Genomic DNA, 18,898 nt, shown 5'->3' on the forward strand with positions numbered 1-18,898 from the left:
TGTTGTTTAAACTTATCATCTATATAGTTCCATTAAGTATTTTCAGTGTGGGGATTTCTCCTCGCATCCTCGAACAATTTTCCAATAAATTTTTATTTATTTTGTACACTTCCAGAACTCTAGTTTTCGTAGCTTCCATAAAATTACAACTCCATGTCGAAGTGTAGTTTTAAATCTGGGTTTTGTCTTAGGATATGGGGAATCAGATTCTCTCTTTACTTCCAAAAATGGAGAACATTATGGCCGTCTGGGTAGAAGCTATGAATTATCCACGTGGTTAGGGCTGTACTCAATATCTTTCGATGATTCGATCCCCTGTGTTTGCAAAATGTGAACTTAGTCCATGTAGTTTTGAAAATACTGAAAATAGTAAGTTTTAGTTCGATCGAGAGAGAGAGGGAGAGAGAACCTTGCTAAGGAAGAGGACTTGGAATTTGGAGACAAAGGAATGAAATCTGAAAGCAAAGTTTCAAGAGAAAGTGATGCTGACAAGCTTCACCATTTTTGGAAACCCACCTCTTCTTTTACCCACTTTTCTCTCTTCATCATCGACATTACCAATACAGCAATACTGCTCATAACGATCTGTCTCAACCTTTCAACCCAACCTACTCATCGATCAACTATTTAAGTTTCTCAGAGACCTTAATTAGGCGGCGGTACGTAGAAATTGCAGAGTACCCTCTTGTTCTTTCCCTTTCAACAATCAATTTCCTTTTGTAAGGAACAAGATTGAGTAGGATGGAAGCTAGATACGGGTCAGTTAGTTAAATTGAATAAAAAGCTGAGATGGGTTCAAAAACAGCCATGCATTATTAGGTCGTTGAAGCTATCATCTGGCACTTTATCTGGTTTTGGTAGTGTATTGTGGACACTGTACACGAGCTCTGTAGGTCTTTTAATGCTTTCGATTTGAGCATTTCGAAGTTGATCCTCTCAACTCAAATCTTTTCTTATCAATTGATTTCCTCGGAAAGAAGAAAAGAAATCAAATCAGATATAGATTATTCATTAATTTTCTTTCCAGTTACATATTCATTAACTTTCTTATCCATATTTCTCAAATTAACAAACAAAATCGCAAATAAGCTGTCACGCCCCGGATTTTGAATGATAAATTCAAATCCGAAACCTGAATAATTACAATTACAAAAAAACCAATCTCGAAACTTCGAGTTCATTATTACAATTCACTCTCACAATATATTATAAAGCTCAAATGAGCATAACACACCTCACAACTTACAATTGTTGTAAAACTCTAACAATTGCTCTAACCGCACGATCACCGTCCTGGTTCTCCTGTCCTGTAGGATTACCCGCTACACAATTTGAATAGTGTACCGGGAGTTGCAACAACACAAAACCCGGTAAGCTTTTTACAGCCAGTATGAGTAAACAAGAAAGAACTGTTGATTTATTAGATTTCAAGACTACCACAAACCCACGTTACTTTCTCACTCTCATATATATATATAGACACTTATGAGTTACTCTCAATTTAGCTCATAAGATCTCTCACTCTCATATATATATGTAGACACTTATGAGTTACTCTCAATTTAGCTCATAAGATCACTCACTCTCATATATATATATAGACACTTATGAGTTACTCTCAAATTCACTCATAAGATTTCCCAACATTTGGTAGACAGACTCATATATATATATAGACCCTTATGAGTTACTCTCAATTTCCCTCATAAGGTTACCATATATATATTGACACTTATGAGTTACTCTCAATTTCACTCATAAGGTCACTCCACATTTGGCAGACAGACTAGAGCTCTAACTGAACGTAACCACTCGTCCGGCCACAGACGTGATTACGATTTAATACTATTAATAACCACCAGCCCGGTACGAGAGCGTGATTCACTAATAGATGCCATGGTCACCTCGTGACCTAGTGATCTCCACAGATCACAACAACTTATTGTTTCTCAACAATAAAACTCAACACCTCTCACAATATATTGTTTCTCAACAATAAACTCAATACCTCTCACAATATATTGTTTCTCAACAATAAACTCAATACCTCTCACAATATATTGTTTCTCAACAATAAACTCAACACAACTCCAACAATACATATTATTTCACGTAATAATATATATACAGACATTCACACAGGAATGTCTAATACACCAACAATAGTTCATATGATTGCAAAATAAAGCAATTAAATATATTGGGTTCGTAATATGAACCACGTGAGGTTTACTCACCTCGATAATCCCGCTGCGTCTTCAATTCAGCTCAAAATACGATCCACAATCGTCCACCAACTCAAACCGTCAATCACCTAGTCCAATAATGATCTTGACTTAGCCAACAACTCAAATATGTAATTAAACGACGATCCAACGCTCAGATTCAAATTAAACGATGATCCAACGGTCGGATCTGAATTTAATGATGATCCAACGGTCGGATCCTCACGGATCGCCTTTAGGATCATCCTCCAAAATTATCACGAAGATCCAACGGTCAGATCTTCCTGAATCGCCTTTACTAACATCTCCACAAAATTATATGAAAATCCGACGGTCAGATTCTCACGAATCGCCTTCCGAATCACTATTTCTCAATTATACGAAGATCCAACGGTCGGATCTTCGCCCGTGACCTCACAAAGTCACCGGGACAGTCATACGATCAACATATCCAAAATTGAAGCAAAACCGATGGTCAGATCTTCACAGATCGTAAACCGAAGATAAACGTAAAAACGTTAAATAGTAACGTCAAAACGAAAATCCACTATTTATCAACTTTTTCTAACATGACCATGTTATATATCAAAACGCTCGTATGGATGCATAGATCATCGCCTAGATAATGAAAACTCGAAATATGGTCTGATACGCCGCCACAAGCGGTGGTCAGTGGGCGGTCAACGCGGCGGTCAACGCCGGTCAACCACCTCAGATGGCAAAGTGACCAACTACAAACTGGTTCAAAATGAAAGGGTGATCGACTTCCATACCTGGAGCTAAGTCTGGTTTGGCCTAGATCGTCCTAGATCAAGCGTTGAAGTTGGATTAATCTCGTGCGTCTGATCAGATTCCAGATTGAATCAGGGACGTCGAAATCTTCAACTCGTGATCTTTCACTCCACACTCCAAATCGTCAAGCAAGGCCTATATGGGGATGATCAGGGGAAGGAGGAGATCACGAAAATGTGAACGATCGGCCCATGCAACGCCGGAAAAGTGGTTTTCCGGCTGGGTCCGTTTTGCACTTGGGTCGGGCTTTGATCTCGGCTTGGAGGCAGCGGCGAGGCGGGGCGAGGCCACAGAGCAGCTATGCTCGGCAAGGCGCGCCGGTCTGGTGCGGGTCCGGTGGCGGTGGCGTCCGGGAAGTGGCCTTTCCGACCGGGTCGGGTCGGTCGCGACCCGTCGGGTCTGAGGGACGCACGAGAGAGAGAACGGAGAGAGCTGGGGGGCCAAAACGCAAATTTCCCATTTTTTTTGTCCTTAAAGAAAGAATTCGGAAAATTTCTCTATTTATAGAAAATTCCCAAATTTCAAAAATTCATAACTTAATCATACGAACTCCGAATAATGCGTTCCACATGTCCACGAACTCGTATCGACGAGCTCTACAACTTTCATGAAGGAAGTTTTCCAAAATTTTGAACGTATAAAAAGTCAACTTTGTTGACCCCCTAAAAACGTTCGTTTTCGAAAATAAAATCGTTCGAACTAATTCCACAACTTTTCCAAGCTTCGTACTCGCTCCTACTATCGTGAAATCATTTCTAAAAAACCATGGAATTTAATTTGGATTTTCCGGGGTATTACATAAGCTGTCTAATACCATTTGGTTTAATGCATTATCACTTTTTATAAATTAGTTGTTAAGATAAAAATAAAAATAAAAATAAAAACCGTAAATGAGTTACCTCGTTACCTTTTTATCATCTTGAGTATCTGATGTTTTCATATTGCAATATTTCATCTCGTTTTATCCTCAAAGTACTAAAAAGATAAAATTGAATTCAGTTATATGTTTCAATCTTTTTAAGCTTCACTTTGATTCAATTTTTCAACCTTTTTTAGAAAGTTAGATTCAGTTCTCTTTTGTCAATTATAAAAGTGACGTCGTTTTACTCAAATTATGACTATCAAAATGATGTCTCTTTATAAGTAATTTGGTTTCGGTTTAGGATTTACAAGAAAGTTCAACTTTTTACACAAAAATCGAAACAGAACAAAATTAGTTTGGTTAGATTTTTGCCAAGATTTATTTCGCATTTCAATTTTGCAAGCTCACCCCTAGATAACCCTAGATAAAGATAACATTTCATTCCATTTTTTTTATTTTGGTAAACACTAAACATGATTAAAATTAGAAATGTGAAAGTTGCAATATTGCATTTGAAATGTCTTCATGCACACATCAAGGAGGACACATAAAGAATACTAATCTAAAAGTCGAATGAACAACACCAATGAATCAGACTGTCTACATCGAAAGCAACCTTGCACCTCAACCAGCTAGCAAGCAAAATGACTTGCGAAAGCCAAAATAGTTTTTCTGGATTTTAGATTCATGCGGGCCAAATTTAACGAAAAGGTAGTACTATCCCAACGGGCCGGATCGAGTCGACCAATCTAGCACAACCTAGCTTATTACGGACTTGCTTGCTGTAATATAATATTATATAAGTAATTTTATATCTATATATTTTTTTGCCAATGATGGGATTCAACAGAATCTTAATATCTAAATATTTGAAATTTACTACGGAAGACAGTTCATTCATAATTGAGCGAGAAATTACACATAATTATTGCCTCAATAACCATTATCATGGCAAAACAAAATCTTTTCATAGCTATGAAATAAAACTTGAGTCATGAAAAATTAGGGTGGGTATGTGAGGGCCCAAGCCTTTGCTAGAAAATGATGGTCCACCTCATCCCTTATGACAAAATAAAATATAAAATAAAAGGTTGTAGCCCATAAGCCCAAGCCCTGGTAGAAAAAACCCAGACCCAAGACCAGGAAACCCAGCATAAAGCCCGAATAGGTATCACCTTATCTTCTGCGCCTTTAGAACCGACTTTGAGAATTTGAGACTTTTGAGGAAACGAGAAGGAGCAGTGCTTATGCAGGGAATCAATGACATAACTGATGATGATCTATCAATAATGATCTACCCTCCTATAAGTCTAAGAATCCAATTTGTATGCCTATTTTTATTTTTTTTCTCTATATTGGTTATTTCTTATTACACTGGTTGAATTTGGTTCTCACATTTTCTTTAATTTCCAGTTCATTGAAAACAATTGTAGTGATATGTGCATGTCTCTCATACAATACACAGTCACAATTTTTGTGTTTAACAGGCTAATTTTTATTACTTTTAAAACTCCCCTATAATTCATCACCTATTCACCTTCTAATAAAATTTCAGAACCTATGAAGTCATTAGATAGAGGTCAGATATCCTTTGTGCATGCATATCAAGCATAGCTATGAATAGCAATGAAATAAAAAGCATAATGTTTTGTTTATACACTGAAAACTATGTTTTGTTTAAAAACATACTTGTAGTTCGATCATACACTGAAAACAAATAAATCACCTCTTAATCTATCAAAAGAGACAAAAATATACAAAGAAAAGATGCAATATAAATCTATGATTCGAGACCCTCACTTTTCCTTACACATCAACATACAGATTAACACTATTGAAGATTCATAGATTAATGTGCGTCTCCAACCAAAGTGATCTCTGTAGATTCTATTTTTGAGGATGCAGATTTAGTACTTGAATTTTCCCCAGGATCCTCCACTGGCATTTTCTGTGGATATAAGAAAGGTTTTGGAGGCATTTGGATTCCCTCAGTTTCCCCTTCAAGCATCTCTACTACTTTACTCATTGAAGGACGTTCACTAGGCTTCAGCTGAATGTGCATGCACCACAATGCAACCATGATCATCTTCTTGAAGGAATTGTGTCCTAAAACAATCATTTTGATATAATTATTATTGTAATTATTATTAATCAAAAGGGCAAGTTTATTGTTCATTGCTTATATTTAATATTTGATTGAACAAGGTCCAAGGAATATGAGTTAAAGAGAAAGTAATCTAAAGAGTTAGATGTGTGAGACCTTTACTCTTTCACACTCTTATCCTAAAAGGTTCATAGTCATAGGATTATCACTTGGACATTGATAATCCGGAAAGACTAGCACATACTATGTATGCTCAATATGGAGGATGATATGTCTCTTGTCATTTGTGTAGAGACACTAATACAAGTATGTGGGTGCTCTTAACTTAAAGAGTACACTGAACGCGATCATTAGAGTTCTTGTATGGAGTCTTACTTACATGTCAAACTTGAACTCTAAATTGCAATAATACAAATTAGTCCTTTGACCTGAGACACCATAGTTGTCTTATGAGTGAATGGATTATCACTTGATGATGCAATAATATTGTGTCCCTTAATGGATATAATAGATGCATTCATTGGTATAATCAATTCGGTCATGGAGACATGTGAGTGTACAACAAGGAATCTCTATCCTTAAGTAAATAAGGTGTATGTTCAAAGATGTGATTCAATGAGTCTTTGGCCAAAGCATTGAATGAGATTTAAAAAGGAGTTTTTTAATCACATTCTAAGAATCACATAAGAATGAAAATCACATTAGGGGATTGACATATCAATTCCATACCCCGATGATGTGATTTAGAACATCGTGTTAGAGAAGGACCGTATTGTATTGTAATTCCAATTGAATAGGTTCTTTGTCATTCTACATTAACTAGGGTAGTCATGATATGTTGCAAGACGTCACTCATGACTTGTGAAGTCCCCGAGGATTAATAAACATTTATTATCCTAATAACAAGGGAGAATCAAAAATGGAGTTTTTGATTCGTAAACAAAATAGAATGGTTTCTATAAACTTCACTGCCTTGTTAATTAGAACCTAAGAGATCGCACACCATATAAGTGGATCCTTGAGATAGTATATGAAGAAGATTAAACAAGAGTTGGTTATGAGCAAATAATTAATTAGATTTATTATTTGAACATAATTAGGATTTTCGGGTAAAACCGAACCTATTGGGCCTAAACGATTGTCGGGTTTTTTGGTGTGGACTTGGGCTTCACTAAATGAGATTTAAATGAAAGCCCAAGACACATTTTTAGTGCCCAATAACATGTATGGACCAGCCAAAATATTGGCTTTATGAAAGTCAATATTTTTCTTTTAGTAATTGGAGTTATTTCCTATTATATAAAAGGGAAAGCATGGACAAAGAAATGTGAGTGTCTCCACACTATTATTTTCAGATTAGAGAGAGAGAGAGAGTTCTCTCTTGGTCCATTTTTCAGAAATTAAAGGAAAGAAGAACACTTGCATAATTTCTTCTTTTCTTTCATCTTTCTTCATCTCTTGATTCACTTGGTGAAGATCCTTAGAGGCCATATATTTTTGTGGCTTTACTTGTTACATCAAGGAGGAGATTACAAGCACAAGAAGGAGTATAAGAAGGAGTTCTTAATTCAAGGTGCTTCAAGGTGGAGGAAACACACACAAGGAGAGATCAAGGAGAGGAACTTTGGTGGTTCACTTGGATCAGATTAAAATCACGCTCCAAGGGTGAGTAGAACATAAACTCCGTCTTTGTTCTTCCTTACTATGCATGCTTTGTTTATATACATATCACAATAAGCCAAGATCATGGGTTAAAGGAATGGATTTTATGTTTAGTTAGTAGTTTAATTGTTAAACTTATTCCGCACTAATTAAAAAGTTTTGAAATCCATCCATTCCTTCAATTGGTATCAGAGCCATTGGCTTAATTTTGTTATGTTATAAACATGGCTAAGTATGTTTGTTGATGTGATTTTCTTAAGCTTAGAGTAATATGTAATTTAGATCATAAAATTTGCTTTATCATAAAAGTTATGAAGCATGTGATGTAAGGTAGATTTTATGATAGCAAGAAAAAGGTTTCTAGAAATTACATGTAAGAAGTGGTTTAAGTTTTATGAAACTTTAATGCATATGAGATATGTATTAAGGGGTTCTATATGTTTCTTAATTAAAATGTTAATCTTAGAAACATGTTAGATGATATATGCTTTAGGGGATGCATGTTTTGGCTTCAAAGATGAAGTAAACAAGTGTTCAATGGAAGAACATAAAGCTGGAATTTTATTTCCAGCTTTTTGGAATATGTCTAAACTAGTTGTGAACTAGCTAATTTTTCCATGGTGTTTGCTCTCACTTTTGATCCATAAATTCATGAATTGTTATTTACCTAATAGTTAATGATGACATAAAATCATTTCCATGTTTCTCTCACCAAATAGTTGGTAGAGTTAGTCATCTTTATTATTAGTTTCTCTAAATAACTCTCCAAAAGTTGGTGATGCATGATGTAAAACATTATCTCTAAATCACTCACCAAAAGTTGGTGATGCATGATGTAAAACATTATCTCTAAAATCACTCACCAAAAGTTTGTGATACATGATGTAAAACATTATCTCTAAATCACTCACCAAAAGTTGGTGATGCATGATGTAAAACATTATCCCCTAAATTACTCACCAAAAGTTAATGATGCATGATGTAAGACATCATCTCATAAATCACTCAACTAATTTACTTGCTTAAATTAAAGTAATTTAGTGGTTAACTTATTTTGATTGAGTTAAATATGCTTGTTTAATTAACCTTATTAATCTTGGTTAATTAAAGGATGATTATGGACTATGGCCTAATATAATTGAGCATGAGATTGGCCGACTATTCATTTTGAATGAATGTGGTTATGTAATTAAAGTAGTTAATTCATTTGGGTTATGTAATTAATTTGATTAATTCATTTGGTTGTGTAACTAAGTAGCTTATTTAATTTATTCAAGTTTGATTAAATTTAAATGGGAGCTTGTATGCCCCTTATCCACTCTTGTAATCGAAGATGGAGGCACATGATGATGATCCAAAGAAGAAGTTTGAAGTCATCAAGCCTTGAAATAAGTTCAAGTGCAAAGTGTAATAGCTTAGCTTAGTTATTTAATTTTCGTAATCGTTACGCGTAATTAAAATCAACCACCCAAACATGACCTTGATCCAACATATTGGCTCATGTTGGATCAAACAATAAGTCCATAATCATCCTATGTGACCTATTATAATTGCATGTTCATTGCACTTGATCAAGTAATTTTATATTTCCCATGATTCCATTTGAAAAATGTTTTTGATGAAATCAAATTGTTTTCTGAAAACAATTAGTGGGAGTATTTTATTATAGATCAAGTATAATGAATGTGTGATTGCAATAGGATCAAAGCAAATGCAATGTGATTGTTATTAATGAGATTATTAAAGATGAGACCTTAAAATTCCCTCAAAGTGATATTAAGTTGAAAAACGAAGAAGTCATTATGAATGCTTCTTTGTGGCCTTCCAACATTGTAATCTCCTAGTAGATGTTCTTGCATGTGAATATCATTCCGAACAGAGGTATTTCTTGCTAGGAGCATTAAAGAGAGGTTATTCAACATTTGATGTTGTAAGGTAGGGACAAATCTTGGTCAATATTCTATTATGATGAGATTTAATTTTTGATCTCTATACTTACATGAGATGTTGGGTATAGCTTAACTAGAGTAATTTATCAATATCCTATTATGGTGAGACTTAATTACTTTAGAGGCCAAAGTTATGGATATTCACATTTGATGTGATTGGATAAGAGTATCCTCTCATGGAAATTAAGTTGACTTATAGTTCTATTATGATGCGGTTGGCTTAATGAAAATGAGTCTTCCATACTCACTAAGAGTTTTAATTTATACTCTCGAATTCCTTGAGGGATTTGGAATTTGTTAAAATAGTGAGAGGGTGCCATTTGATTCTTAAGACCCGAGTCACTTGGTTTTAAAATCAATCTCACTTCTTTTATTTTATGTTATGTAGACTGCAATATGTCAGGACATCCTATCACCAAAATTCTCAATGAAAATCGTCTTGAGGGACCAAACTTCAATGACTGGCTCCACAATTTGAAAATTGTATTGACATTCGATAAGATCGCTTATGTCTTACAAAATGCACCCCCTCACACTCCTTTGGCTCAAGATGCAACCGATGAGCAACGTGTTGCTTATCAAAAGCATAAGGATGATGACACTCAAGCTAAATGTGTCATGCTTGCATCCATGAACTCACAACTTCAGAAGCAACATGAGAATATGGATAGCGCCAGTTCTATATTACTCCATCTCACTGAATTGTTTGGTGAGAGAAATAGAAATGTGCGATTCACAGCTGTCAATGAGCTTGTTAAGACAAAGCATGTGAGGGGTGCTCCTGTGCATCAACATGGTCTAAAAATGATAGGCTTTATTGAGCAAATTCAAGACCTTGGATTTGCACTTGATGCGGAGCTAGCTCAAGATCTTCTTCTATCCTCCCTAGATGATTCATTTTCTCAGTTCATAATGAACTATAATATGCAACAAATGGATCATACTCTTTCTGATCTTCTCAATATGCTGGTATCAGCTGAGAAGCAAATCAAGAAAGAGAGTGGGAGTGTGGCCATTGTCGCTTCTTCTTCCAAGTCCAAAGGCAAGGGCAAAGGGAAGAAGAAACAAGTGGCAAAGCCTAAAGGAGCAGTCCAAAAGAAGAAGAAGAAGGAACAAAAGGAACCAAAAGGTGTTTGTTTCTTTTGCAACAAGGATGGGCATTGGAAGAGCAATTGCAAAGCTTATCTTGCATCCTTGAAGAACCAGTCTTCAACAGCAGGTATGATCAATGTGATTGAATCAATACTTACAGTTAATAATACTTCCACTTGGATAATTGATTCAGGTGCATCTCACCATGTTTGCACTTCGTTGCAGGACCTAGTGGGAGCAAGGAAGCTTAAAGCTGGAGAAATTTCCCTACGTGTAGGAAATGGCACAAGAGTTGATGCCAAAGCCGTGGGGACTTATATTTTGAAGTTACCATCAGGAGATACATTGGAGTTAAATAATTGTCTTTATCTTCCTATATGTATAAAGAACCTTATCTCCATCTCCATGCTTTTGAAGGATGGTTATAGAGTAGTTTTTGATAAACTAAGTGGTTTTGTATCTATTAATGAACGCATGATATGTCATGCTAATATTATTGATGGTCTCTTTCATCTAGCTTTAGATGGTAGTATTAATTGTATGAAGGAAAATGCTTTGGGATCTAAGAGATCTCGGGAAACGGTTAACCCCATTAAGATGTGGCACCTTAAGCTTGGTCATATTAGCCAAGATAGAATTCACAAATTATCCAAAAATGGATATTTAGAGTCGTTAGGATCTGATCCTATGCCTACTTGTGAGTCTTGTCTAAAAGGAAAAATGACCAAGTCACATTATGGTGGACAAAGAACAAGAGTTAAATAACTCTTAGGCCTAATACATACCGATGTATGTGGTCCCATGTCCACTATTAGTAAAGGTGGATTCTCATACTTCATAACCTTTACCGATGACTACTCTCGGTTTGGTTATTTATACCTTATGAAGAACAAATCTGAAGCCTTTGAAAAGTTCAAAGAATTTAAGAATGAAGTTGAGAAACAAACCGACAGAAGTATTAAGGCTCTAAGATCTGATCGAGGAGGCGAATACTTAAGCAATGAGTTTATTGATTATCTCAAACAAGAAGGCATTGTTTCTTCATTAGCTCCTCCTGGAACACCACAACTCAATGGTGTCACTGAAAGGAGAAATCGAACTTTGTTAGACATGGTTCATTCCATGATGAGCTATACTGATTTACCTATATCCTTTTGGGGATATGCACTTCAAACAGCAATTTATTTGTTGAATAAAGTGCCTTCCAAGTCCGTCCCTCTTATACCATATGAGATGTGGCATGGGAAGAAACCAAGTCTCAATCATATTAAGATTTGGGGTTGTCCAGCTTATGTCAAAAGACTAGAAGCAGGCAAGCTTGAAGCTAGATCAAGCAAGTGTTTATTTGTGGGATATCCTAAAGATAGTTTAGGATATTATTTCTATCAACCTGAAGAACAAAAGGTGTTTGTTAGCAGGAATGCCACTTTCCTTGAAAGGGACTACGTCCTTGATGGAAATGTTGAGCAAATGGTAGAACTCAAGGAAGTGTCCAACAAGCCACAAACTAACACTCCATTTCCCATTGAACAACTTCCTGAACCAACTATAACACAAACTCCAAGAATTTCTAGTAGGATCCGGATACCTCCCAAGAGGTATGGTTTGTGTCATGAAAGCCTTGGGGAGTTAAATCTCCTTGGTGACAATGAAAACCTGTATGATCCTTCTAGTTATAATGAAGCAATGTCAAATGTTGACTCAAAGCAATGGCAAGAAGCCATGGAATCCGAGATTGACTCTATGTATACCAATCAAGTCTGGACTCTCGTTGACCCTCCACCTGGTATTAGACCAATTGGAAACAAATGGGTCTTCAAGAAAAAGATAGGCTCAGATGGTAAAATAGAAACCTACAAAGCTAGGTTGGTGGCAAAGGGCTATAAGCAAAGAGAGGGCATTGACTATGAAGATGTGTTCTCTCCTGTTGCCATGGTTAAATCTATTCGGATATAAGCAAGCTTCAAGGAGTTGGAACATCCGTTTTGATGATGCAGTCAAATCTTTTGGTTTCACACAAAACATGGATGAACCTTGTGTTTACAAGAAGGTCAGTGGGAGTGCTGTTGTGTTCCTTGTACTTTATGTAAATGACATCCTACTCTTTGGGAATGATGTAGGAATGTTATCTTCAATTAAAGTTTGGTTGTCCAAGACCTTCCTTATGAAGGATCTTGGAGAAGCTGCCTATGTACTAGGAATAAAGATCTATAGAGACAGATCAAAAAGATTAATTGGATTATCTCAATCCTTGTACATAGACAAAGTGCTGAATAGATTTCACATGGAACAATCTAAGAAGGGTTTTCTGCCTGTCAGACATGGCATTCACCTTTCTAAGAAAATGTGCCCACAAACGATTGAGGAAGTGCAAAAGATGAGCAAGATCCCATATGCATCTGTAATAGGGAGCCTCATGAATGCGATGCTATGCACAAGACCTGATATCAGTTATGGCGTAAGCATAACTAGTCGATATCAGTCCAATCCAGGTTTAGAACACTGGAATGCTGTTAAGAATATCCTTAAGTACTTGAGAAGGACTAAAGATTTATTCCTCGTTTATAGAGGTGGTGATTTGCAATCAGAGTTGCAAGTGGAAGCATATACAGACTCAGATTTTCAATCTGATGTGAATGACAGAAAATCCACATCAGGGTTTGTCTTCACCTTGAATGGAGGTGCAGTAAGTTGGAGAAGCTGCAAGTAAATTGTTACTGCAGATTCCACTACTGAGGCAGAATATATTGCAGCTGCAGAGGCTGCAAAGGAAACAGTTTGGATGAAAAAGTTCAACACTGAACTTGGTGTGGTTCCTACCATTGAGTCACCGATTCCACTTTACTGTGACAACAATGGGGCAATTGCTCAAACCAAGGAACCAAGGTCTCATCAAAAATCCAAACACATCGAAAGACGTTTCCATATCATAAGGGAGATTGTTAATCGTGGAGACGTTAACATTCTCAAAGTAGCATCTGTTGATAACATATCAGATCCATTCACTAAACCTTTATCACAAGCAAAGCTAGAACAACATCTTGAGAAGATGGGTGTACGTTTCATGGCTGATTGGGTTTAGTACAAGTGGGAGATTGAAGGAATTGTGTCCTAAAACAATCATTTTGATATAATTATTATTGTAATTATTATTAATCAAAAGGGCAAGTTTATTGTTCATTGCTTATATTTAATATTTGATTGAACAATGTCCAAGGAATATGAGTTAAAGAGAAAGTAATCTAAAGAGTTAGATGTGTGAGACCTTTACTCTTTCACACTCTTATCCTAAAAGGTTCATAGTCATAGGATTATCACTTGGACATTGATAATCCGGAAAGACTAGCACATACTATGTATGCTCAATATGGAGGATGATATGTCTCTTGTCATTTGTGTAGAGACACTAATACAAGTATGTGGGTGCTCTTAACTTAAAGAGTACACTGAACGCGATCATTAGAGTTCTTGTATGGAGTCTTACTTACATGTCAAACTTGAACTCTAAATTGCAATAATACAAATTAGTCCTTTGACCTGAGACACCATAGTTGTCTTATGAGTGAATGGATTATCACTTGATGATGCAATAATATTGTGTCCCTTAATGGATATAATAGATGCATTCATTGGTATAATCAATTCGGTCATGGAGACATGTGAGTGTACAACAAGGAATCTCTATCCTTAAGTAAATAAGGTGTATGTTCAAAGATGTGATTCAATGAGTCTTTGGCCAAAGCATTGAATGAGATTTAAAAAGGAGTTTTTTAATCACATTCTAAGAATCACATAAGAATGAAAATCACATTAGGGGATTGACATATCAATTCCATACCCCGATGATGTGATTTAGAACATCGTGTTAGAGAAGGACCGTATTGTATTGTAATTCCAATTGAATAGGTTCTTTGTCATTCTACATTAACTAGGATAGTCATGATATGTTGCAAGACGTCACTCATGACTTGTGAAGTCCCCGAGGATTAATAAACATTTATTATCCTAATAACAAGGGAAAATCAAAAATGGAGTTTTTGATTCGTAAACAAAATAGAATGGTTTCTATAAACTTCACTGCCTTGTTAATTAGAACCTAAGAGATCGCACACCATATAAGTGGATCCTTGAGATAGTATATGAAGAAGATTAAACAAGAGTTGGTTATGAGCAAATAATTAATTAGATTTATTATTTGAACATAATTAGGATTTTCGGGTAAAACCGAACCTATTGGGCCTAAACGATTGTCGGGTTTTTTGGTGTGGACTTGGGCTTCACTAAATGAGATTTAAATGAAAGCCCAAGACACATTTTTAGTGCCCAATAACATGTATGGACCAGCCAAAATATTGGCTTTATGAAAGTCAATATTTTTCTTTTAGTAATTGGAGTTATTTCCTATTATATAAAAGGGAAAGCATGGACAAAGAAATGTGAGTGTCTCCACACTATTATTTTCAGATTAGAGAGAGAGAAAGAGAGTTCTCTCTTGGTCCATTTTTCAGAAATTAAAGGAAAGAAGAACACTTGCATAATTTCTTCTTTTCTTTCATCTTTCTTCATCTCTTGATTCACTTGGTGAAGATCCTTAGAGGCCATATATTTTTGTGGCTTTACTTGTTACATCAAGGAGGAGATTACAAGCACAAGAAGGAGTATAAGAAGGAGTTCTTAATTCAAGGTGCTTCAAGGTGGAGGAAACACACACAAGGAGAGATCAAGGAGAGGAACTTTGGTGGTTCACTTGGATCAGATTAAAATCACGCTCCAAGGGTGAGTAGAACATAAACTCCCTCTTTGTTCTTCCTTACTATGCATGCTTTGTTTATATACATATCACAATAAGCCAAGATCATGGGTTAAAGGAATGGATTTTATGTTTAGTTAGTAGTTTAATTGTTAAACTTATTCCGCACTAATTAAAAAGTTTTGAAATCCATCCATTCCTTCACTTCTTTACTGTCTTCTTTTCCTCCTCTGTGGCATCTTCTATTTCTATATCCTTTCTATCACTCAATTGTTCAGACACCCATGTAGGAAAATAGATTTGGCTTGATTTCTCTATGGTTGCGTTCAAGTTCTTCCTTCTGTCAGCCATTTCCATTAATAGCATTCTAAAACTATATACGTCGGCTTTGTATGAAACACCTCCAATATTCTTATAGAATAATTCCGGAGCTATATATCCTAATGTTCCTCTTGCAGCAGTACGTCAAAGACACAATGCTATTATCTAATGGACATAGCCTTGCTAACCCAAAATCAGAAACCTTCGGAGAAAAATTCTCATCTAAGAGAATGTTGTGAGGCTTTAATGAGAAACTAATTAACAGAAATACATATCTAAAACTCTATTCTGTTATCAATTTGAAATTATGTCTCATTTGAAGTAGGAGACTTATCTGTTAATGAACCTGATTAACATTAAGGATATATACATGATAAACATCAAGTATCTGCGGATGAAATCTTTAGGAAATCTTGGACTCCTTATGGGATGAGCACAAGATTGATACTGGCCTCTATATATAGCAGATTAAGTCCCTGTGTTAACTACACGTTTTAGCATTGAGTTCAGTCCCATTCTGAAAGCTTAGAGTAGTATAACACAGAAGACTTTTTCCTCGTTTGTTTCTGGTTGTATGTTGGTGCATTGGAGTTTCTGGAGTTTGTGGTTTCTATTGCTGTGCAGACAAGGGACTTCTGTGGTGTAAGGTGCAGCAGGACTTTATTGAAGAACAGAGAAATGGCTGGACAATATATTGAACCTCTGAACAATGGTAATCCTCATGTGGGCTATGGAACTTATATCCTATGGTTATTATCCTTTGTGTTCTTGCATGATTTCAGATTTGATGTATTGCCTTTTGTTTTCTTTACATCATTTGGTCTTACAAAATGGTATCAGAGCATGGCTTATAAAAGGACACAAAGCTTTTATCTACCTTTATCTATATATTGCAGCTCTTGTACGTTATGTAAAGGCTTGATTGCTAGTTGGTTGATTTTGGTTCTAATTATAGTCTATTTGTTTAATACTTGAAATTTTGATGCCTTAAATGCTGTCCTTCTTCTGATTATAATCAATGTACTATCACTGCACTAGCCTTGCATCAATTAAACACAATTCTGCACGTTTTATGATTAAAGTAATTGAAGTACTAGTAGCCTTACTAGTCTGTGCGTCTATTTAGAAGAGACTTCAGTACTGTTTTGTTTCATGCCTAGCACAGATTTACAGTTAAATAGTTAATAAAGCTTCCGGTCCTACCCGAGTTAAGAATAAAGGAGCATTCAGAAAATTTTTTTTAGTTACCTATATGTTTCAAAACAAGTAAACTGCAATTAATCATGAATCTGTGTTTCTCTTTCAATTTTGCTTCCGCTAATATTTTCTGCAGCTGATGATGGAGAGACTCAGGTGTGTTTAAATTTCATCGAAAATTTCGCAATGATTTATATATGATGATTACCTGTTTATGCTGCTGTGAATTTTGACAAGAATTAAGTATAAATGTCTCCCATTTTTTAAAGTTGCAGTCTTGTTGATATCTTCGCAGTAGAACTTATAGTTTTAACTTATGGTCTTATGATTTTCTAGAGATTATATTGATTCTGTTGCATAAAGTAACCTTCACTATTGTTTCTAGAAAACTTTCAGCCTAACAAGATCAAAATTGTGTTACTGTTATTAAATTGCTTATATTTTGGCTCCCAAAGGAGTGTTTGCATATGTAGTTTTAAGTACAGTAGCAGTATTATGCATGTTCTATGATTTTATCTTCTGATATGTTGAAACTTTTCTCTATCCAAAGATGTTGACTGTTTTCAATATACATGTAAAATTGTTGAACATGGAATAATGATATAGAAAATTTAGTTATCAGATTTTATGCCACAAAGGTGTTATCTGGTATATCTTCAGAATATGGGATTGTTTCAGTTGTGTTTCTGTCATCTGTTTTATTTCAGTTTTTGATGATTCAAACACATAATTTATGCAGTATAAATAATACACAGAATATGGACTTACACTTATGTTTGATGTTTATCATGTATATATCCTTAATGTTAATCAGGTTCATTAACAGATAAGTCTCCTACTTCAAATGAGACATAATTTCAAATTGATAACAGAATAGAGTTTTAGATATGTATTTCTGTTAATTAGTTTCTCATTAAATCAAAACTATTATCTGAATACTTTTAGATAATGACAAGTTCAAATTATTTTCCAACATTGATGTCAAAGTGCAAAATTTGCATGGTACATCCTCGATGTAGATATTCAATACCACGAGCCACTCTAAGTGCTACTTCAAATATTTTCTCACAACTTAAGGAGATCACTCCTTGTTGAGGAAAAATATATTTTTCTAGAGAACCTTTAGGCATGAAATCATACACAAGAGCACGTTTTGAACCGTCAACACGGTAGCCAAGAAGTTGCACTACGTTAACATGATGAATCCTTCCTATTGTAGCGACTTCATTGATAAATTCTTGCCCGTTAGCTTTGGACTTGCCCAACATCTTAATGGCTACAAGACGACCACTTCGAAGCTTTGCCTTGTATACAGATCCATAGCCTCCTTCTCCCAATTTGTCCTTGAAATCTCTTGTCATCTTTTTGATATTTGAGTAAGAGTACCTTACTGGCATGAGATTATTATTATTCTGCAGAAAGTCTTCTATATTGTCATACATGGACAAATGCCTCCTTCGCCATTTGCATAATAGTGATGCAATTAAACAGGGAAAGCCAAATACGAATTTGACTGCTTGCAGCTGTCCTGTTTGGTCCATACACATAGGAGTCAATATAGAAAATCAAGTGATTGCTGCAATACTATCAACATTTTCCTTAGTATATAAGCTTTGAAAGACACCCTTTCCCTGTCCATCTGATCCCTGCATGTTTTATTTATATATTTATTCTTTCTCGTGGAAGCATCACTTTTGTTGTAGTTATCCTAGTGTAGATGATACTCTGTTCTATATTGGTGATGATTATGTACAAACGATAATTACCTTTTCTTGTTTTTATCTCCATTAACAGATGGTCTTTTTTTTTTTTTTTTTTTTTTGTGAATTTGGTGTTAAATAGTGCACATGAGAGGTTGTTGTATTTTACCCTTCTGCCATTTTTATCCCTGTGCAGTATTTTACTCCCATTTGCACAATTTAACTGTAAATAGAAGGAAGGACC

At 35.4% G+C, this 18,898-nt stretch overlaps 1 pseudogene; it reads right to left on the reverse strand.

Annotated features, from left to right (window-relative positions):
* Positions 1-5,728: 5,728 nt before the first annotated feature.
* On the reverse strand, positions 5,729-18,495 carry LOC133716171 (rust resistance kinase Lr10-like; annotated as a pseudogene).
* Between the last annotated feature and the right edge of the window lie 403 nt (positions 18,496-18,898).

The sequence above is a fragment of the Rosa rugosa genome, chromosome 6, assembly GCF_958449725.1.
Source record: "Rosa rugosa chromosome 6, drRosRugo1.1, whole genome shotgun sequence".
In the NCBI taxonomy this organism is placed as follows: Eukaryota; Viridiplantae; Streptophyta; class Magnoliopsida; order Rosales; family Rosaceae; genus Rosa; species Rosa rugosa.